General features: G+C 43.8%; 1 long non-coding RNA gene across 1 annotated transcript; it reads right to left on the bottom strand.

Annotated features, from left to right (window-relative positions):
* Nucleotides 1-216: 216 nt before the first annotated feature.
* LOC140618407 (uncharacterized) lies at nt 217-22,062 on the bottom strand. The gene is made up of 4 exons (XR_012018540.1): nt 20,942-22,062; nt 20,241-20,387; nt 17,471-17,975; nt 217-1,428 (listed from the first exon to the last, which is right to left on the bottom strand). It is a non-coding gene; the product is annotated as an uncharacterized lncRNA (long non-coding RNA).
* Nucleotides 22,063-22,771: the final 709 nt, after the last annotated feature.

Below are 22,771 nucleotides of genomic sequence, written 5' to 3'. Positions count from 1 at the left end.
AACTCAATGTCACTTACTCTGGGGAAACCTTCCCTGACTTCTGCACCCCACTCCTGGGTTGTCACCTCCAAATACTTAATTTATCTCCTTTTAGTATTACAAAGATTTATGTATTTCTTTGTCCGTCAGCTTTATTGAGATGTACAACCTGACATGTACACACACACGTATATATATATATACATGCACACACACACACACACATATACATTGTGGAATGATCACCACAATCAAGTTTATTAACATATCCATCACTGCACAGTTACCTTTTTTCTTGTAGTGAGAACACTTAAGATTTTACCGTCTTTGCAAGTTTCAAGTGTACAATACAATATTAGCTCTAGACTCCTCAAATGCTTTATGATGACCAAGACACATGATGTCTCAAACACCTCGTAGCAGCCGCTGTTGGTGCCTTTCTGGGACTCCAGCTAGAGCCGTGGTGGACAGCTCCCAGACACACGTGTCTCCACTTTTCTGCCTGATGGCATTTTCTGAAGTCACAAGAGCTTGCTCTGTCCAAGCACAGGACCACTTGGAAATGCAGGGGGAGTGGATGCCTCCAGGAGCAACCTTCAGGCGTGACGGTCAGGCACCAAGGGGGAAATGCCCAGCCTCCACACTGAGGTGTCCTCTCCACTGTTTCTTAGAAATATCTAGACAGGATGGAGCCACTAGGCGCTTACTGATTTTATTGACATTGTCTCCTGCCCAGCCTCACTCTCCACATGCTATTCCTCCTACTTACTGGGATCACCTCTCAAATAAATTCCATGTGCTCAAGTCACTGTCTCAGGGTCTGCTTCTGGGGGAAGCCAGAGTAAGCCAACACCTGTTTGTTTCCAACTCTCCCCTTGACTGGAAACAGCTCCTCGAGGTGTGGGGCCACACTGAATTCACCTTCAATTCCGGCATCCAACAGTCTGGTTCAAATCTCGACTATGCCGCTTGCATCTGTGCCACCTTGGCCAGGTCATTCACTTCCTTGTACATGAAGACTCAGCCAAAATAAGTAGGAGAGTCCTAGATGGTTAATGAGATAGATCCAAAAGTTGAGGGAGAGGGAGCTTTGTAGGTCTTTGCCCTCTTCCTTCTTTCAACTGTGTTCTCCAAATTTTTGGGGTGTTCACGTATTCCTTTGCTTTACTTTGCTTTGTTTTCACAGTGTGAAAGGAGTCTGGGCTCCACAGTGAGCAGGCCTGGGTTCAAATCTTGGTTCTGTCATATACTGGCTGTGGCTGGGCACGTCACCCAATCTCACTGGGCCTCAGTTTCCACACCTGAGAAATGGACACAAGAATGGATACCCACTTTGCAAAGTGGTTGTGACTTCTATGATGGAAGCTTCTTGTAAACCACACAGTGAGTTGAAAGCCTGAGTTATTGTCATCCCTGGGGCTGGCATCAGGCCTGGCATGGAGGAGGTGCCTGGGAAATGTTTGGAGAATAAAATGAGTGAAGCTGGTAGTAGAAACGCCAGGGTGTTCCTTATCTCATTCATTTACTTCTTCATTCATTCAGTATTCACCAATACCCACTTAGGCTAAGCCCCGTGCTGGGCACTGGGAATGCAGGGCTGTAGGAGGAACATCTCTGTCCTCAGGAGGTTTGCCATCTTCAGGGGAGACCCAAGAAAACCCACCATTCCCAGAGGGGTCCTGACCAAGTGTCAAGGAAGTGTGGGAAGGCTTCTGGGGAGAGGTGATGCCCAAGCCTGATAAGCAAGGGAAGAACAAAGTGGACATCCTAGCATGAGGGGACAGTGCACCAACGTCTGAAGGCCAGACCAAGCCCACACAAGCCACTATGTGTAGTTCAGTGGGGGGAAAGCCTCAAGAATTCAAAGGTGAGGCCAGAAAGGTCAGCAGGGACTGGATCATCATGACTTTGAAATCCTCTCAGGAGTCATGATTTTCAGTTGAAGGTGATGGGGATCTATGGAAAATGAAGACAAAATTAGGAAAGAATCTTTGACTTCCTTTGTGAACCAGGACAAGCCATTTTGCCTCTCAGAGCTTCAGTGCCCTCAGCTGTACAATGGGGCAAAAAGATCACAATAGGGATGCTTTGAGGACTTGAAATAAGGTATGCTCATTGCCTGGCAGTGGAAGGTGCTGAGGGGATATGAACTCAATGAATGAGTGAGTGAATGAATGAATGAATGAATTTCTGCCAGGATTAGGGGTCCCTGGTATCTTCACTCATACTATCTGAACCCTGGAACCCAGCACCCTCCCCCTTATCCTACCATTTCCTGCTCTGCCTCTTGTAGTAGGGCCTCCTACTCACCCTTAGACTAACAGACTGGATGACTGGAACTTTCCTAGGGTCATGAAGTGAGTTAAGAGCACAGTGAGGTCCAGTGCTCTGTCCTTGCTCTGTGGCACCAGAAATGCTTTTTCTCTGCCTCTCAATATGGATTTGCCTCCAGTCCCTGCCCTGGTGCTTTCTGGGCTGGGGAGGTGCTTGGGTTCCATTGTCTCCTTGGAGGGCCAGAGCTGCCTGCCTCTGCCTCCCAGATGCCTGAGCCACCATCTGCTCCCACCCGAGCCCTCATCTCTTTTCTTAAAATAATTCCTCCCGTTTCCTTGGAGACATCTCTCACATGGAGGAAAGGAATGGAGGGAGGGAGGGAGGAAGGGAAGAGGACAGGTTGGGTCCCATTTCCTGAGTACCTACTGTGTGTCAGGCCTGCCCCTCATTCCACTGAAGCTTGGAGACGTGACTTCATGTGCCCTAGATCTCAGAGTAAGAGCTGAGTCAGGATTTGAACCTGGGTCTGAAGGGCTCAAAAGCTAAAGCCTCCCTCATGTCACATGAGGGAAATGCGCATTTGGTACTGCCCTGACTCCACGTCCTAGTGTCCAAGGCACTGCCCATCCCCCCAAGTCATCCTCTCTTATTGATCAATTTAGAGAACACTTATGGAGATGTGTCATATGTTAGGCCCAGGGGGTCAGAAGAGTGTCTCAGATGTGAACAGGATAAAGTCTTTTCCCTTGAAATAGAGTATGCAGGAAGTAGAAGGAGCAGAAGGACCACTGGCCCATTTATTTCCTTTACATATACCAAAGGCTTCAGAGGGGCCATTTCAATTGATCCTCCAAATACTCCAGCTTGGGGGATTTAAGAGCACCATTTTTTCAGAGAGGAAACTGAGGTCAAAAGGAGTAAACACAGTTATTCAAGGATACAGAGGGAGTAAGTGGTAGAATCAGGATAAAGTCTCAGACATAGAAGATAACTTGCTGGAATTGCCCCCAGAGACCTGCACAGAGCACTGCTGCAGGATATGGAAGGGAGTGATGGTTGGGAGCCCAAGGATCCTCAAGTGAAGGCAAGAAAACAGAAGGATGTGGACGTATGGGTCTCAGCCCCCTTTCTGGCCTCAGCCTTCTTGAGCCAGCTCTGTGGCTGATACTACCAGGGGTTCTGATACCACCAGCTCAAGCAGAGAGACAAATTCCACCTGTCTTATTATCTAATAAATCCCACTCAAAACATCTCACAGATATGCCTTACCCAGTGAACATCTGGTCAACCTTAAGTACTTGTGTCCTCTCTTTAGCCCTACACAAGCAGACCAACTGGCTGACTGCGCTAGTCCAAATCTTGGGTTTGGAGACAACTTTCACATCTGATGGCTAAGCCTAGGACAATAGAGGCTATTTCCCAGGATTTCTGGCAGAAGTATGGAATCACTATCATATCAAAATGCCTATGTATTATGTGTACACAGATTACAGCCTAACTCTCATTTCCCCATTCTGCATTGCAGGGCTTACTTCAGGACTGTGGCAACCCCACAGCAGACAGGGAAAGAAGGGAAGGAATCCCACATGCAGGGGCTAGCATGAACAGCATGAAGGAGACACAGCGGATTCAGAGAAAAGCAAATAGCTGAGGACTGGTGCATGGGGAGAGCAGCAGAGCAAAGGCCAGAGCAGTTTTTGAATCAGGAAAGACCTTGAGTGACAGGTGAACAGCTCAGAGCAGTGCTGTCACAGGATTTAGAACATAGGGAAGACGTGATTCAACATTATTTAATGGTGGCCAGTGTGGAAGATGGCTTTCAAGGTGTGAGATGGGATGAGGCCACTGCCACCATCCAGAGGAGAGATGATGGGCCCAGGCTTGGCTGGAGCTATGAAAAGTGAGAGGAAAGGGATAGTTGGGAGAGAAGGTGAAGAGGCAGGAAAAGAGCTGTGGATAGATCTGGATAGGGGTTAGGGAAAGGGAAAAAGGAGGCTCAAGTTTCTGGTGTGAGTGGCTGGTAAGGCCCCTGCGATGAGAGGTCTGGGCAAAGGGCAAAGGAAAGGAGGGCCTCCTGAGTCATGTACCTGAGTACATGTGAGGTATCTATGGGGCACATGGGGCTGCTCCTACGGGCTCCATGTTTCACAGTTTTCTGAGGTGTCAATCCACAAACTCCCTGGAACCTTCCTAAAACCCTGTTGAGGTCACCACCATTTTTCTCAGAGAGAAAATTCAAGGCTCAGAGACTGATGATGACTGATACAAGGGTTCACTGAGTAAGCAATAGAGCTAGATTTTCTGCCTTCAAGACCAAAGCTTCTCTTGTGTACTCAAGGAGCATCCCAGTCATGCTGAGGCTTCTAAGAAGATGTCCAAGAAAATGGGCAAGTAGGGGAGTGGCTGGTGCTGGAGACAGAGCGATCAAAGATATGGAGTAGACAAGGTCAGTCATAGAGAGGGCATTGGGAGACAAGACATTCACCTGAGCAGAATCTCAAGAATCAGCAGCATTTAAGAATTGAGCAGAAGAGTCTAAAAGGATGTGAGCAGTGAAGCAGAAGGAAAACTGAGTGTATGCTGCAGCAGAAGGAAAACTGAGTGAGTGCTGCAGCAGAGCTGGGGAAGACCATGCTTCCAGAAGGAGAAAGTGGCCAAGAGTGTTATGACATGACTGCTTTTCCTGCGCTGCTCATACCTGGGGCCCGTGGCAATGCTCCAAGGAGACAATAAGTGTACTTTGAAGCTGTAGAGTGCTGGATACAGGCCAAGGGTAACTGTTCTGGTCCAGGCTCTGCTACCCCCTCTACCAGGTGACCTTGGACAAATTCCTTTTCCTTTCCAGACCCTTGTTTCTCCCTCTGTCCAATAAGAGGGTTCCAATTCTGGAAATACTCCTTTATTTATACTATTAATTCAAGAAATATTTACTGAAAAACTGCTATGTGCCAGACATTGTTCTAGGAATTTGGGAGACTTTAGTAAACAACACAGATAAAGACCCAGCCCTTCTAGTGCTTTCATCTAGTGAAGGGAACTAGTCAATAAACAAAAAAAGCAATAAAAAAGTAAACAATACAATTTATTAGGTGGTTTTAAGTTCTATTTTAAAAAGGGGAAAAGATCAGGGTAAGTAGAGTAGGGGGGGTGCTGGAGTTGGTGCAGATTATTTATTTTAAATTGGGCAGTTAAACAGCACTCACTGAGAAGGTAATATGTGAGCAAAAGAGTGAAGGAGGCATGACATCCTTGCAGATATCTGGGGGAAAGCATTCCAGTAGAGGGAGCAGCCAATGCAAAGGCTTTAATGTGAGAGATGCTAAGATCCTCCCCCTACAAAACATCTGAAAATGCTAGATTAAAAATATATATGTGGAAATGGACAAGTCTTAAAGTAGAGAAATCCTGTCAGATCAGAAACAAGGCAGGAATGTGAGACCAAGAAGATAAACTGGCACTGAAGCTGCAGGTGTCATGCAGACACCTACAGCTCAGGTTAGTCGATGACCCATGTAAGACAGAGAGCCAAATGAGCCAGGGATCATTCTGCAGAAATGATGGACCTAGGAAGGGCTATACCATGAAAGAAAGGGTGAATTTTTTAAAAAGTATTTTTTTTCACAGAAGCAAGGAGCAAATAAAATTGTGTTAGGCTAGGACCCAATGGAATTACAGAAAAAAAAATCTCCCCTAAGAAGGTATGGATATTGACTGGCTCTCCCATGAGTTTTAGGCATGAATCATAAGTACTAATGAGGTATCAAAAAAATTCAAGTTGAGAACTTCAATTTAAAGTGGACCCCAGAGGTGCCTGGGTGGCTCAGTAGGTTAAGCACCTGACTTTTGATTTTGGCTTAGGTCATGATCTTGGAGTCCTGAGATCAAGCCCCATATTGGGCTCTGCACTCTGTAGGGAATCTGCTTAGGATTCTCTCTCTTCTCCCTCTGCCCTTCCCCCTACTTTCTCTCACTCTCTCTTTCTCTAAAATAAATAAATCTTTAAAAAATAATAAGGTGGACTCCAAATCTAACAAAGCCAAAAGTTAATTATTTGAAAAAGATTAAGAAGAGAAATAGAAAGGTAACTCAAATTAGATAACACAAGTAATTAACATCAGGAATGAAGAAAGGACATCAGTACAGATGCTACAGACATTTAAACAGTAATAAGAGGGATACCTGGGTGGCTCAGTGGTTGAGTGCCTGCCTTCGGTCCAGGGCATGATCCTGGAGTCCTGGGATCGAGTCCCACATTGGGCTCCCTGCATGGAGCCTGCTTCTCTCTCTGCCTATGTCTCTGCCTCTCTCTGTGTGTGTCTCTCATGAATAATAAAAAAAAAAATTTAAATGGTAATAAGAGAATATAACACTTTTATGTCGAAAACTGGATAATTTCATTGAGGTGGACAAATTCCTTGAAAAACACTACTTATCAAACAGATACAAGAAGATATAAAAGTTTTGAATAGTCTTATATATACTAGAGAAATTTAATCTGTAATTTAAAACCTTCCCATAAAAAAATAATAAAATAAAACCTTCCCATAAAGGAAACTCTAAGCCCAGATGATTTCACTGTGAATCCTTCTAAATGTTTAGAGAATAAAAAAAACATCAATCCTACAAACTCTTCTAGAGAATAGGAAAGGTGGGAATATTTCCTGACTTGGTTTATGATTTCAGCCTAAACTTGTTATCAAATTCTGAGAAAAACATTATAGGAAGGGAAAATTGTAAGCCAATATCTCCATGAATGTAAAAATGCTAAGTACTACAGTGGTAATACTAAATGCTGTAATATTTTTTTTAAATTTTTTTATTGTAGTTTGATTTGCCAACATATAGTATAACACCCAGTGCTCATCCCGTCAAGTGCCCTCCTCAGTGCCTGTCATGCAGTCACCTCATCCCCCTGCCGGCCTCCCCTTCCACTACCCCTTGTTCTTTTCCCAGAGTTAGGTAATAAGTATTATCTATTAATATATAAAAAGCACAGTACATTATGACCAAATGTGATTTATTCCATGAATGCAAAGCTGGTTTGATTAACAAAATCTGTCAATATAATTCACCACTTTAACAGATTATTTTATTTTTTTTAAAGAATTTATTTATTTGAGAGCATGAGAGAGAACATGAGTGGTGGGGAGGGTCAGAGGGAGAAGGAGAAGCAGACTCTCCACCTAGTGGGGAGTCCAACATGAGGCTTGATCCCAGGAACCTAGGATCATGACCTGAGCCAAAGGCAGCCAACTTAATGGATTGAGCCCCCTCAGTGCCCCCAATAGATTATTTTAAATGACCATCTCAAAAGATGTGGAAAATATATTTCAAAGTCAATATCCATTCATAATAAAAACTCTCAGCACATTAGGAATAGAAGACATCTTCATTAATCTTACAAAGTGTATCTAGAAAACCCTACAGCTAAGATCATACTTACTGGTGAAAATTTAAATACTTTTTCCTTTAGATTAACTCTCCACTATCACTATTGTTTATTCAACATTACAGGCTATCCAGTACAATAAAGCAAGGGGAAAATATGCAAAATGGGAACTGAAAAAGTAAAAATGTCACTTATTGCACATGTGGAAAATCCCAAAGAATCTACAAACTATTAAAATTAATAAGTAAATTTAGCAAGGTCTCTATCTACAAAGTCAATATTCAAAAATTAATTATATTTCCATATGTGAGCAACACAAAAATTAAAAATAAAATTTTAATAATACCAGTTATAACATCAAAAATTCATCAAATACTCTAATAGAACTCTAATAAAAGAAGAATATAACTCTAATAAAAGTTGTGCAAGTCTACTATACTGAAAATGAGAACCACACAGACAAAAATTAAATAAGACCTTAACAAATGGAGAGATACACTATGTTCTTGGATCAGAAGACTCACCGTTGGAGAGATGTCAGTTTTCCCCACATAGATCTATAGATCCCAATCCCAATCAAAATCCTCTGGAGGTTTTGACAATCTCATTCTAAAACTTCAATGAAAATTCAAAGGACTTTCAGTCATAGAGATTATATTGAAGGATAATAAAGCTGGAGGACTAACAATACTAGATTTTAGGATATATTGAAAACGACAGCTCAGAGGACTAGTATCTAGAATATATAAAGAGCTCTCAAAACTCAACAGTAAAAAAAAAAATCAACCAGAAATAAACCCTCATAAATAGAGTCAACTAATTTTGACAAAGAAGCAAAGGCAATAACAATGGAGCAAAGACAGTATTTTCAACAAATGGCACTGGAACAATTGGATATCCAAATGAAAAAAAAAAGTATCTAGACACAGTCCTTACACCTTTCACAAAAATTAACTCAAAATGGATCATAAACATGAATATAAAACACAAAACTATAAAACTAGAAGACAACATAGGAGAAAACTCAGATGACCTTGAGTGTGTTGATGACTTTTTAGATACAACACCAAAGACATGATATATAAAAGAAATAATTTATAAGCTGGTTCATTAAAATTAAAAACTTTTGCTCCATGAAAGACAATGTCAAGAGAATGAGAAGACAAGCTTCAGACTGAGAGGAAATATTTTCAAAAGACGTATCTGATAAAAAGACTGTTATCCAAAATATACAAAAAAATCTTAAAACTCAACAATACGAAAATAAGCAACCTAATTACCTAATTAAAAAATGGTCAAAAGACCAAAGAAGATGTACTGATGGCAAGTAAGCATTTGAAAAGATGTTCAGCATCATTTGTCATGAGGGAAAACTAATTAAAACAACAATGAGAGACAGCTACCCACCTATTAGAATGGCCAAAATCCCAAACGTTGAAAGCACCAAATGCTGGTGAGAACATGGGGCAGCAGGCACTCTCATTTCATTGCTAGTGGGAATGCAAAATAGTACAGCCCTTTTGGAATTCTTAGTAAACTAAACATACTCTTAAACTGTATGATCCAGCAATTGTGCTCCTTGGCATTTACTCAAATAACTTGAAAACTTAGGTCCACACAAGCACTTATGCATGGATGTTCATAGCAGCCTTATTCATCATTGCTCAAACTGGGAAACAGCCAAGATGTCCTATAGCAGGTGAATGGATAGATAAACTGTGATACGTCCAGGCAGGGGAATATTATTCAGTGCAAAAAGGAAATGAACTGTCAAGCTCTGAAAAGACATAGAGGAAACTTAAGGGAATGTTAATAAATGACAGACACCAATCTGAAAAGGCTTCCTGGTGTATAATTCCAAGTATGTGACATTCTGGAAAAGGCAAAACTATGGAGACAGTAAAAATGATCAGTGCCAGGAGTTGGGGTAGGAAGAGAGGAACACACAGGATACCGAGGATTTTTATAACAGTGAAACTATTCTGTGTGTTGCTATAATGATGGATGCAGAACATACATTTTTCCAAACTCATGAACATACAATACCGGGAATCCCAATATAAGCTATGAGCTTTAGATGATAATGATGTGTCAACATTGCTTCATAGATTTTAACAAACCACTCTGCAAAATTATACCCCTCTGGTGGAGAATTTTGATGGTGGGGGAGGCTGTCCAAATGTTGGGGCAGCAGGTATATAGAAACTCTCTGTACTTTCTACTAAGATTTGTTGTAAATCCAAAACTGCTCTAAAAACTAAAGTCTTAAAACAAAACTAAACGTGCTATTACCACACAACCCAGACATTGGACTCTTGGCCATTTATCTAAGAGATACAAAAACTTGTGTTCACACAAAAATGTGTATGTAAATGTTCACAGCAACTGTATTAATAATAGCTGAACACCAGAAACAACTTGGATCTTCACTGGATGAACTGTTTGTTTGTTTGTTTGTTTAAAATTTTATTTATCCATTTATTTGAGAGAGAGAAAGCATGAGCAGGGGGAGGGGCAGAGGAAGAGGGAGAAGCAGGCTCCCCACTGAGCACAGAGCCTGATGGAAGGCTCCATCCCAGGACCCTGAGATCCTGACCTGAGCAGAAGTCAGATGCTTAACCACTTAATGGACTGAACCACCCAGGCGTCCCCTTGGGTGACTTGTTAAACAAATTGGTACATCCACAGCATGGAATATACTCCTCGGCAATAAAAAGGAACAAACTATTGATATCATAGCAACTTGGGTGAATCTCAAGGGAATTTATGCTGAGAGAAGGAATCCAATCCTAAAAGCTTACATACTCTGCAATTCCATTATCTAATATTTCTGAAATGACAAAATTATAGACATGGAGGACAGATTAGCCAAAGGTCAGGGATGTTCCATGTAGTGCGGGAGAAAATGTGGGAGGAAGGTGGGTATGGCTCCAAAAGGGAAACACACACTTGTGGCAATGAAACTGTTCTGTATCTTGGCTATGGTGGTGGATACATGAATCTACCTATATGATAAAACTGAATAGAACTAAATACACACACACACACACACATACAGACACACATACAAATAGTGCAAGTAAAACTGAGGAATTCTGAATAAGATTGGTAGATTGTATCAATATCAATATCCTGGTTGTGATATTGTACTCTAGTTTTGCAAGATGTTATCATCGGAAGAAATTGGGTAAAGAGCACACAGACTCTCTGTTATTTCTTACAATTGTATGGGACTCTACAATTATCTTTTAAAAATTAATTAATTAACATATAGTATATCATTAGTTTCGGGGTAGAGTTTAGTGATTCATCAGTTGCACATAACACCCAGTGATCATTACATGAAATGTCCTCCTTAATGCCCATCATCCAATTACCCACTCACCTCCCCTCCAGCAACCCTCAGTTTGTTCCCTAGAGTTAAAGAATTTCTTATGGTTTGTCTCCCTCTCTGATTTTGTCTTATTTCATTTTTCCTTCCCTTCCCCTATGTTCATCTGTTTTGTTTCTTAAATTCCATGGGAATCTACAATTATCTTAAAATTAAAAGTTTAATTATTTCAAAATACATAAAAAAATCAAATCATTATGTTGTACACCTGAAACTAATGTAATGTTGTATGTCAATTATACCTCAATAAAAAAAGAAATTAAAAACCTTAATTAATAGAATAAGCTAATTTTGAAAATAGTGATTAAGACAGTGCAGGATTTAGTAACACCCATACACAATAGATCAGGAGTACAGAACAGAGAATCCCAAAAAAGACCTGTACATATGTGGTCACCTGGCTTCTGAAATTCAAGGAAAGGATATATATTTTTGTAGGGTTTTTTTCCTTTTTTGGGGGGCAGGTAGGGGGAGAGAGCCTGTGTGGGCACAAGCAGGGCAGGGGAGGGGCAGAAGGGGAGGGAGACAGAATCTCCAGCAGACTCCCTGCTGAGTGCAGAGCCAGCCAGGAGGCTTGATCTCAAGACCCTGAGGTCATGATGTGAACCCAAATCAAGAGTCCAACGATTAACTCATTGAGCTATCCAGGTACCCCTTTTACAGTTTTCAACTGAAAAAATTATTTAAAAAATATTTATTTTATATTTTTCTATTTTCAAGAAATAGTGTAGTCAAAACTGGATATCCATATGAAAAAAATTTTGACGCTTACCTTGCACCACACACAAAAATTAATTCAAGACATAGGAGCATAGTTCTGTACATGGAAACTAAAACAATAAAAGCTCTAAAGAAAGCATGAATAAATATATTCATTTCTCAATTTCTTAAAAGATATAAAAATGTCAATAATAAAATAATGATAAATTAGACTTCATTAAAATCGAACTTTTCAAAAATAAAATAAAATAAAATCGAACTTTTCCTTTAGGAGATGCACAAGGTAAGCTTCGGATTAGGAGAGGGTATGTTTTGAATACATGCATATAACTAAGGGCTCATATCTAGAATATACAAAGAGCTTCTATGAGTCAATAAGAAATAGACAGCCCAAGTTCAAAAAAACCTATCAGAACAGCTAAATGATGAAGGCCTAATAAGAGGGGCCACTGGCCTGTTCACACAGGCATAGCCTCAAAGGCTCAGCCACCACTTCCTGCCCTTGGAGCAGGAGGGCTCCCCTTGAGCTCCATCACAGCTTCCCCTGCCCCTCAGCAAGAGAAGATGGATTTATTTTTTTTAAGATTTTATTTATTTATTCATGAGAGACAGAGAGACAGGCAGAGACACAGGCAGAGGGAGAAGCAGGCTCCATGAAGGGAGCCCGATGTGAGACTCAATTTCAGGACTCTGGGATCACGCCCTGAGCCAAAGGCAAATGCTCAACCACTGAGCCACCCAGGCATCCCAAGAAGATGGATTTAAATCATGGTGCTCCTGACAGGCTCTAGAGGAAGAAAAAGACTGAAGAAAATGAATCTGAGATAGCTTACAGTGGTGGAGTTCAAGCCTTTGCCAGGATTGGAGGAAGTCTGGTATTGGATGTTTCTCATGCAGGCACAGGATTTCCTGAGAGAGGGGACTGACCTTGGCCCTGAGCACCATCAGCCAAGCAGCTGCCCTAACCAGTCACCATAGGCACAGACCATTAAGGTGGTAAGATGAAGAAACAGCCCCAGGAGCCAAGTGTGGGCAATGTTACGTTCTCTTATTGACACTACAAACTGTCTGCTCTGCACATACCAACGCTGTTTGATCTGAGACACTTGATGCAATCTGGGGTCCCAGAGGGACACCTGGGTGGCTCAGTGGTTGAGCATCTGCCTTCAGCCCAGGGCATGATCCTGGAGTCCCAGGCATGATCCTGGAATCCCAGGATTGCGCTCCCTTCATGGAGCCTGCTTCTCGCTCTGCCTATGTCTCTGCCTATCTGTGTGTGTGTCTCTCATGAATAAATAAATAAAATCTTTTAAAAAATCTGGGGTCCCAGAGATGAGGACTTCCCCTCCAAGCAATTCGGGCACAGTTTCCAGGAATTCCGTTTTTTGGTAACCTCGGTTTTCATGATCAGATGAGGAAAAGGATTTAAGACGACTCGCCCCAAATCAAAGAGAAAGTAAGTGGTAGAGTCAAGATTCTAATCTAGGGAGTCTGACTACAGAACTTTCTATGGAATGAGCTCTGTGATCTCTGAGTTCACTAGCTCTAGAAGTTGTGTTGTGAAAGACTCTATTCCACAGCAGTGCTAAAATAAAAATAAAGGAATGGACAATTAGTGGAAAATTCCTTGAATTTTTAGCTGTCGACTTCCAGGACTAGAAAGGACCTCAGAGGTCATTTAGCCCAAACTTACTGTTTGCTACTGTGCACACAAGTTCAAGAGGATTTCCTGGAATGCCCCAACAGCATCAGCAAATCTGCAAACAGTGGACTAGAAGCAGATACAGATCCACATCTTTTAAGTGCAATGTAAAGATCCAAGAGCTCTGTAAACTGAAAGTTCTCTTGCAGTTAATTGGTGGTTGACTCATTTGCAGGCAAAAATCTGACCTCAACTGATGTCAGACTGTTATATGCCAATTAGTGTGATTATTTACATATTTTGCTGCAGAAATATCAATTAGTTTCACTGGAGGTACCACCCCAGACTCACTGGTGCCCCTGAGCTGATCCATACTGGCTCATGGGAATCAGTTTTTAAATATTCAGGAATTCTGTAAGCTATTCAGTTGGTAGCTTGAAATGGGATGTGGTTGGAGTACTTACACCACGAAATCAGAAAATGCCACAGATTAGGCTTTAAAATTTTTTCCGAGAGCCAGCTTACCAGCGCACCACTGCCCTACACTCTGCTGGAGGTATTACCTAATATGGAATATGCACCACTTGACTTTTCCAATAAATTCCAGTTAGTTCTAAGTTCCAAAAAGGGAGGCAAATAGCCTAGGATACCAAGTAGTCAATAAACATAAACATAATAAAACAATAAACATAAACACAAAGTAGTCAATAAACATAAAATTAGTCTACATCATTAATATCCAGGAAAATACAAATTAAAGGCACAATGAAATACCACTACATTCTCACCAGAGTGGCAAATATTAAAAACATACAATGCTGGTGAGGATATAGAGCATCTGGAACTCTCATATCTGGCTTGTGGGAGAGTAAATTGGTAAATTTAGTATCTGCTAAAGCTAAACATCCATATACTCCATCACCTGATAATTTTACTCCTAGCTATTTGCCCAATAAAAATAAGTGTTTATATTCAGCAGAAATAATATGCAAGAATGTTTATAGCAGCTTCATTCATAAAGCACCAAACTGGAAATAATCCAAAGGTTCATAAACAAGAGAATAGATAAGTGAATTGTGGCATAAAGGAATACTACACAAATCATCACCATGTACAATATCACGAATGAATCACGTATTACACCCAGATAAGGAATCCTGCATTATCCCATTTGTATCAAATTTCACAATTTATGGTAGAAGGTAGGATACCGGTTCTCTCAAAGGTCTCATGGACTTTACTTTTCATAAGAAATAGCTCAATTCTTGAAAATATAAAAAAATACAAAAATAAACTCTGTGGTACTCTCAGGTGCTCAACAGAAGCAAAGTTAAATCCTCCCTGGAAAAAAAAAATCCTCAATCTAGCCTTCAGTGAATTCTCACAGACACAGGTCCAACTGACAACTAAAAAATGTCAAAGCATTCAAAAAACATGCTACCTCAGCAAGACAGAAGAAACAACAGACAACAGAATCGAATCCCCCAAAGTGTTCATATATTTGTATTATCAGATTGAAAATATAAAATAAATGCACCTAGAATGTTTAGAGCAAGAATAGAGGAAGTTGAAAAACAAGAATGAACAAGAGACTCTCTAAACAGAACAAGTAGATTTGAAAAACGATCAAGTTAGACTTCTGGAAATGAAAAATATAATAATTGGAACTTAAAAATTCTTGGAAAGGTTCAACAGCAGGTGAGCCTCAGATGAAGAGGAAAAAAAATATGACCTGGAACATGAAGAAATTTTCCAGAACATAGCAGAGATAGGAGGAGAGGGTGAGGGAAGAAGGAAAATATGAGATATCGGGGCCACACTGAGAAGGTATAACTAATGAATACTTAGAGCTCAAAGAAGAGAAAATAGAAGAGGGGAGAGAGAAAATTTAAAGAATTTTCCAGGCCTGATGAAGACATGTCTTCAGATTTAGAGGTCACAATGAGCCCACGATAAATTTAAATAAACACACAAAAATAGCCTCGAAGTCCCATAGTCCAACTGAAGACCACCAAAGGCAAAGAGAAGATCTTAACAACAGTGTCCAATGAGGAGAACTTTCCAGCACCAGGTATGCTTCATAGGACCCAGAACCTAAAAGCCTTCCATCTGACACCTGGGAGGGGTCATCTGTCAATTCAACTGAGAGGCTCCTGAAGTGATATATCTCAAACCCAAAGTGGAACTGTGCCCAATAACCAGGCCTTTGCCTTTTGGGGAAAGGAGTTCATTCTCTCCATGGCCATTTACTACAAAATTTTTTCCTTGGCTGCCTAACCTGCTGGAAATCACTAGAAACTGAGTGGAGCTCAGCCTTCCCCACTGGTCTCCTTGCTTCCAGACTCTTCCTCTTCTATATATTCTTTTTTTTTTTTTCTTCTATCTATTCTTCATGTGGGAGCCAGAGTGGTCTATTCAAAACACAACTGACTCTTACATGCCTTTGCCTAACCTTCCATTCACCACCTCCAAGCACGCCCCCCTTCAAAACTCCCAGCACCTGCAGAGTAAAAGTCCAAGCTTCCTTAACAGGGAGTTGAGGCCGTTAGGATCCAGACTTATCTATCTCCCTCCACCTCTGCCCACGCACCCTACTCTGCCTTTTCTCAATACTTTGTGTTCTTTACTATCTCTGAATAATGTGCTATTCTTTCCCTCTGCCCACCAGGCCCCTCCCCCTCTTGAAATTTTAAGCTCCTTTTAGATTTTGTTTAAAAGTCATATAATCACAAAGGCCTCTCTGATGCTCTTCTTCTCCCACCACCAGCGGCCATTTGCTCCTTGATGCTTCTGCAATTTTATACTGACTTGTATTTTAGTAAAGTCATGGTCTTTTTCATATTACACTGTGATGATCATGTATTTACATGTCTGTCCTGTTGCACTTGCCATACACCACGAGTAGAGTGAGGTCAGAGACCAGGTCTTACCCTATCTACCACCAGGGACCAGCCAGGGCCCATCACAGAGAGATGGGTCCCATTGCACACACAAGGTAGGAAAGTGAGGGTGAAAGTTGAAACATGAACAGTTAAAATTGCTCTGTGAGACCCAATAAGTTGCCCCTGAAATGCAGCACTTGTGGTTTTGCTTTCACCAACCTATTTAGTAACATGTTCCTATAGAATGATCTGCAAAGTCACATGGCTCAGCTCATACTCCCTCTGGGACACACACCCACCAACTGGAATGGCAGGTAGAGTCAACTGTGCTTTGAAAATTAGTTTTCTTCCACTCTGTTTTGTTAAGAATATGATAAAATTCATAAAAGATAAATGTGCACATAATTCAACTGTACCATTGAATAAATGAAAGGACAGATGGACAGAAGAATGGGTAAATGGATGCATGCATAACTGAGTAACAACAACAACACTGGGCAGCCCAGGTGGCTCAGTGGTTTGGCACCGCCTTCTGCCCAGGGCATGATCCTGGAGACCCGGGATCCAGTTTCACATCAGGCTCCCTGCATGGAGCCTGCTTCTCCCTCTGCCTCTGCCTCTGTCTCTGCCTCTCTCTCTGTGTCTCTTATGAATAAATAAAATCTTTTAAAAATATAAAAAATTTAAAAAATATTAAAAAAAACAAAAATAGCACTAATGCTGATCATAATAGGTGATATTGATTGTAGACTTAAAATGTGCTGGGCACTACTCTAGACGCTTTACACCTATTAATTCACTGAATCTTCAAATAACCCTATGAGGTTTATGCCATCACCCAATTTTACAGATGAGGAAATTGAATCATAGTGAAACTGATACCGGTGAGTGAATGGATGGATGGATGGATGGATGGATGGACAGATGGATGGATAGGTAAGGTGGCTGGACTGACAGAGGGGTGGTAGACCAACAAATAATACCTGGCGGTTCTTTTGTGTTAGATTGAGCCCTGTCTTGTTATCTCCAGCCTTGTGGCCTGGACCACAAAGGTCCATCTCCATCCAAGCTGTTTGTTCCCTGACCCCCCTCAGACTACGGCCCCCCTGTTCTAACATTCACAGTGCTGCCTTATCTCCAGTCAGCACAGCCGCTTACGCAATGGTCTAGTAGTTTTGACAGCCAACACCCACCTACTGCCTTCAGGAGCAAATTATATGTAGAGCAGGTTGTGCAGCAAAGATGGCTACAATAATATCTCTAATTCCACGTGCTGTCCCGTTGAGAGGTGAAGTCTGGGTTCCTTCACCTTGAACCTGGGTGAGCCTGTGAGTATTGCAGAAGTGAGGCAAGGCTACCTGATTTCCAAGGTTAGGTCATAAAAGGTGATCCAGCTTCCACTTGGCCCTCCTGGGATGTTTGCGCTCAGAACTCAGCCACCACACTGTGAGGAAGCCCAATCTAGCACAGGGAGAGATGGCACAGAAAGGCCACGTGTAGTTGCTCTGGTTAGGAGCCCCACTGCGGTCCCAACTGATAGCCAGCATCACCTGCCAGACGTGTAAGTGAAGACACTCCAGATGATTCTAGCCTTCAGCTGTTGAGTCACCCCTAGTTACTGAGTCTTTCCAGAGGAGGCCCCAGACACCATGAGGTTCGCACACCAACCATGCTCTGTTCATATTCTTGACCTACAGTCTGTAGCATAATAAAATGGTTAGTCTCTGCCACTAAATTTTGGGGTGGTTTGTTTTGCACTAATAGTAACTGGAATATCCTCCCCCACCCACCAGCCAGGCCCTGCCTTAATTTCCCTTGGGAAGGTGATGGGGAGCATCTGAGCCCTGGGCTGCACTAAATCCTGTGTCAGCTGCATCTGAGGCCCCATGGGCATGGGGAGCAGGCCTTTACCAAGCTCTCCTTCCCTGACTCTTCAGGGTGGAATGAGGTCAGCTTCCAGGTGTCCCGGATTCCCTACAGACAAGGGTCAAGACCAGGCTGGGGCCCCTGCTGATGAGGCAGGGCCTCAGAGCAGGAGCTTGACCCCAGCAAAAGCTTGTTCTGGCTCCATCTGAGACTGGCCTGGTTTGCTTCCAGGTTTTGTTCTTTTTAAAACTGGTTCACTCAGTGGGTATTTAAGACAAAAACCACAGACCTTGGTCTGATTCGAGGGGAAAAAATAGTATTGGGGTCTGGGAATCTGACAGACCTAGGCCGAATCCCAGCTCTGCCACTTGCCTGGTAAATTACGTCATCTTGCTGGGCCCCTTCTGTGTAGTGGGGGTAAGAATAGCTGCCACCTCACGGGTTTGTTGTGAGAAGAGAGGAGATGGACTCCAGAAAGCACCCTACTCTGTGCCTGGCCCCCACTAGGAGCCCAATAAATGTCAGTTACCTTTCCTCACTTCTGAGTGGAGCATGGTTCTCTTTCATCCACAGGGCCTTTCACAGTGCCTTGTATACTCCCAAGTGCTCAATAAGCGTATCTTAAATGATTGGAGGAATTTCTCAGCTCGCCTCTAACCTCCATCCACATGTTGACATGTCTCTCTTTCCCAAGAGACCCTGACCCCCGCCCTAGGGCAAGGACACTCACTCTGATTCATCTTTTGTTATCCTTTTGTCTCCTCAGCACACAGTAGGTGCTTCGTTGGTGGGTACTAACACAAATCAAGTGGCCCCCGGTTCAGAAGAGTCCTCAGTTCAGGATTTTCATTGGGTTCCTGAGGAAGGTCAGGATGAAGCTGCCATGGGCCCAAGCGCTCAGCCACCCGGCTTGCCAGGTGCCATCGATCAGCGGATGATGAGCGCTTCCCCACCTAGAGCCGCAGCCCTCAGAGTTTGTCATCACAGCCCACGTCGTAGACACACTCCCAGGGGTATACATGGGCCCTCGGCACCTCTCAACAATTTTTGTAGATCAGGAAAACACACACAATTCTGGAGGGTGTCTTAGGTTAAGTTCTCCAAATGCAGATCCTGGAGGAGGACCCTGGGGCAGTAGTTGAGTTGGGATGCAGGAAATGAGCCAGGAAAGGGAGAAAAGCTGAGATTGGGGCTAATGCTCCTGTTTTTACTGTGGGTAATTATTACGCTGACAGGCAAGGAAGTCTTTCTCCACATGCACTCCCCCCAAGCCCCCTTGGTCCAGGGTGGCTCCTGGGGTAGTAAGCCCCTGGCATTTCCGGTTGAGGTGCCCCCCCCTCTACCCCCCCACCCTCCCCACCCCCCGCCCCGCGCAGAGACCAGAGAGGCCATGAGCAGGCGCCTCCGGGAACATGGGCCAGCACCCCTGCCCTGCCCCAGAGCAGCGTTCATACGAGCGTCTGTGGCACAGGGGAGTGAGCGTTAGCACGCAGCAGTGACTCATGACTTGAGGTGCAGGTGAGGGGCACTGAGTTCTAGAAGCTGCCTGTAAGTCTGTCCCTTTACCTTCCACTCAAGAATGCGAGTGAGTGGGGGTGACACCATTACAGGGATAGCTCTGAATCCACTCAAATTGATCATATTTAAAGTAAATCATTCAGAGAATCTAGGACTTCAAGTTATTTGTGTAACAAACCTCAGATCCCAGTGGAGAGGCTGGAAACCACGGCTGCACAGAGACAGAGACAGTAGTGATTCTCAGAGTCCCCAAAGACGGCTTCCCTCAGATGCCCTCCACTTTGAGACGCAGCAGGCTCTGGCCCCTCTGACCTCTCTGTGAGTCCAAAGACCCCAGACGACAAGAGGAAGAGGCTTTTCCAGGGCCCCCAGGGGTTTCTGCCACTGTCCCTGGATGTCCTTCCAGAAGCAGGTGAATTGAGGCTCCCTGCATATTTCTAGACTTTTCCTGAACTCATTTCAGGAAGGACCAGCTCTGACAAGTGGACTGGGGACACGACAGTGAGAACCAAGACAGTAACAGCAACAATAATAATCACGATGGTGCAGAAGGCCCCCCCTCGCCACGGTTTGACCTACCATTTTAGGACTTTACAATGGTGCACAGGCGATAGATACCCACTCAGTAGAAACTGCACTTGGAATTTGATCTTCCCCGGGCTGGCCGTGGGTGGGAGGAGGCCTTCTCGAGGTGCTGGAGCAGTGGCCACAAGCACAGCTCCCAGTCTAAAGGGTAAACAACCGAGACACTTGCAACCACTCTGCACCCATTCAACCATTTTGTTTATCACTTTCAGTACAATATTCAATACATTTCTAAAGTGAGATATTTGGTACTTTATTAGAAAATAGGCTTTATGTGAGATGATTTTGCCCAGCCGTAGGCTAACAGAAGTGTTCTGAGCACACTGAAGGTAGGCTAGGCTGAGCCGTGATGTTTGGTAGGTTAGGTGGATTAAATTTTTGACTTTCATCATAAGTCAGTGAAGATCTGTTCTTGTTTCCTGGAGATTTTATTTGAGGGGGTGGGGAAGTGAGCAAGCATGAGCAGTGGGGGAGGGGCAGAGGGAGAGGGTCAAGCAGACTCCCCACTGAGCCCAGGACCCTGGGATCATGACAGCAGAAGGCAGCTGCTTAACTGACTGAGCCACCCAGGCACCCCACTCCTGGAATCCTTCTTAGAGCAAGGCAGAACATAGGTAGAGAAAATAGTACCTAATATTTATTTAGCATTTTGTGGGCTTACCACATAAATGCCACCTCAGATACTAATCACTTACTGAACACGAGTGCCAATTGCTGAAGTCAAGGCAACGAACTAGATGGACACAGTCCCTATCCTCATGGAGTCCACATTCTAGTGAGAAAGATGGACAAGAAACAAGCAATTACAACAAAGCATGATTATAAGTAGTTGCATTTGATGAGCACTTGCTAAGCACCAAACACTGCTAAATTCTGGCAGGGATGGCTTCATTCAATCCCTACAAGCAATATTTTGAAGTGACAGTGTTTCGGCCTCATTACACAAAGAAACTGAGGAGCAGAAAGGGTTAAGCAATCGCCTGAGGCCACACAGCTGGCAAGAGGCACATCTGGGAGTTCTGAACCCAAGATTATCTGATTCCAAAACCCATGTACCCAACCAGGCTATCTCACCCCTGCGTTCTCTGCACCTCAGTTTCTGTGTCTATAAAATGGGAAAAAATAATAGCCCCACCCCCGCCCCCCACAGCCTTTGTGGCATTGCATTGGGAGTATCAATGGCCAGGTGTGAGCTGCTGATCTTCCCAATCCTGGCTTCAGCTCTGGCCTCCTGTGCTCGCTCCTCACCCCTGACAGCTATCCGCACACAGCCAGAGCTGCAGCCACCTGGCAGGGCTCTTGGTTCGCGGAGCAATCACTGTTTGCCCTCACTAGCTCTCTAATGACAGCATAGTTCCATGGCGTCTGTGCTGATTTAATTATAGATTAATCAGGAGAGCCAGGGCAGGAGCTCTCCTCTTTTCTCTGGCAAGCTGGAACGTGACCCCTACATGCGTACATGAGTGTGAGGGACAGAGGTGGGCCCCTCGGGGCTTCCTGCCTCCAGGGATGGCTGGTGCAAGTCCAGACTTCTCATTCTGGGGCTCATGGTTCTCCCGGCCTGTGTCCAGCCAACACCTCCCAAGCCGAGTTCCCACGACCAGGCCCCTACTGTCCCTTGGACACCAGATGCCCTTTTTTTTTCCATCCGCTCTCTTCACAGCCATGTTTTTAAGGCTCAGCCTAGATGTCACCTTCCACAGGAAGCCTTCCCTGATGCCCCAGCTGGGATGACTTCCTCCTCTTCTGACCTTCCAGAGAGGTTGATCTGGCTTCCTCTGTGGGCCCTGACCACTGCCTCCCTCAAGGGGTGACATCTCCTGGGATCCCTGGGTGGCGCAGCGGTTTGGCGCCTGCCTTTGGCCCAGGGCGCGATCCTGGAGACCTGGGATCGAATCCCACGTCGGGCTCCCGGTGCATGGAGCCTGCTTCTCCCTCTGCCTGTGTCTCTGCGTCTCTCTCTCTCACTGTTGCCTATCATAAATAAATAAAAAAAACTTAAAAAAAATATTAAAAAAGGGGTGACATCTCCTTGAGGACAAGTGTGTCCCCAGTGCCCAGCATGGGACTGGCATCAGTAAAGGGACAGAATGAATCTACAGAGAAATTCCCACAGGCCTGAAGAGCCTAGAGCCAAGAGCCCAGCCTTCTTCCAGAGCCCCAGGCTCCCCGTGGGCTTCAGTGGCTGGTGGGGCTCACACATCCAGGCAATGCTTGTGGCCCTTCCTCAGGGGCTAGAGGGCCTCCTTGGGCTTCTCCTGCCTTCCTGGATGATTGGCCTCCAGAAGCTCATTTGAGGGGAGCTCGTATCCACAGGCAGGCACAGGCAGGAGGGAAATGATCCCCAAGTCCTTGCCCCCACCACAACAGACTTATGCCCATCCTGCTGCCTCTTTTCTCTTCTCCATGAACCAGACCAGACAACCCACTGCTCGGCAAGAATGGTGATGATGACAGAGAAATGTGTTACTCCCTTACACATACACCCCCATCCCATGATCATTATGTGTATTATCTTACCCGGT

This window comes from Canis lupus, chromosome 26 (assembly GCF_048164855.1).
Source record: "Canis lupus baileyi chromosome 26, mCanLup2.hap1, whole genome shotgun sequence".
NCBI lineage: Eukaryota > Metazoa > Chordata > Mammalia > Carnivora > Canidae > Canis > Canis lupus.
The sequence above is the reverse complement of the archived record's forward strand: the minus strand, read 5'-3'. Positions and strand labels throughout refer to the sequence as shown.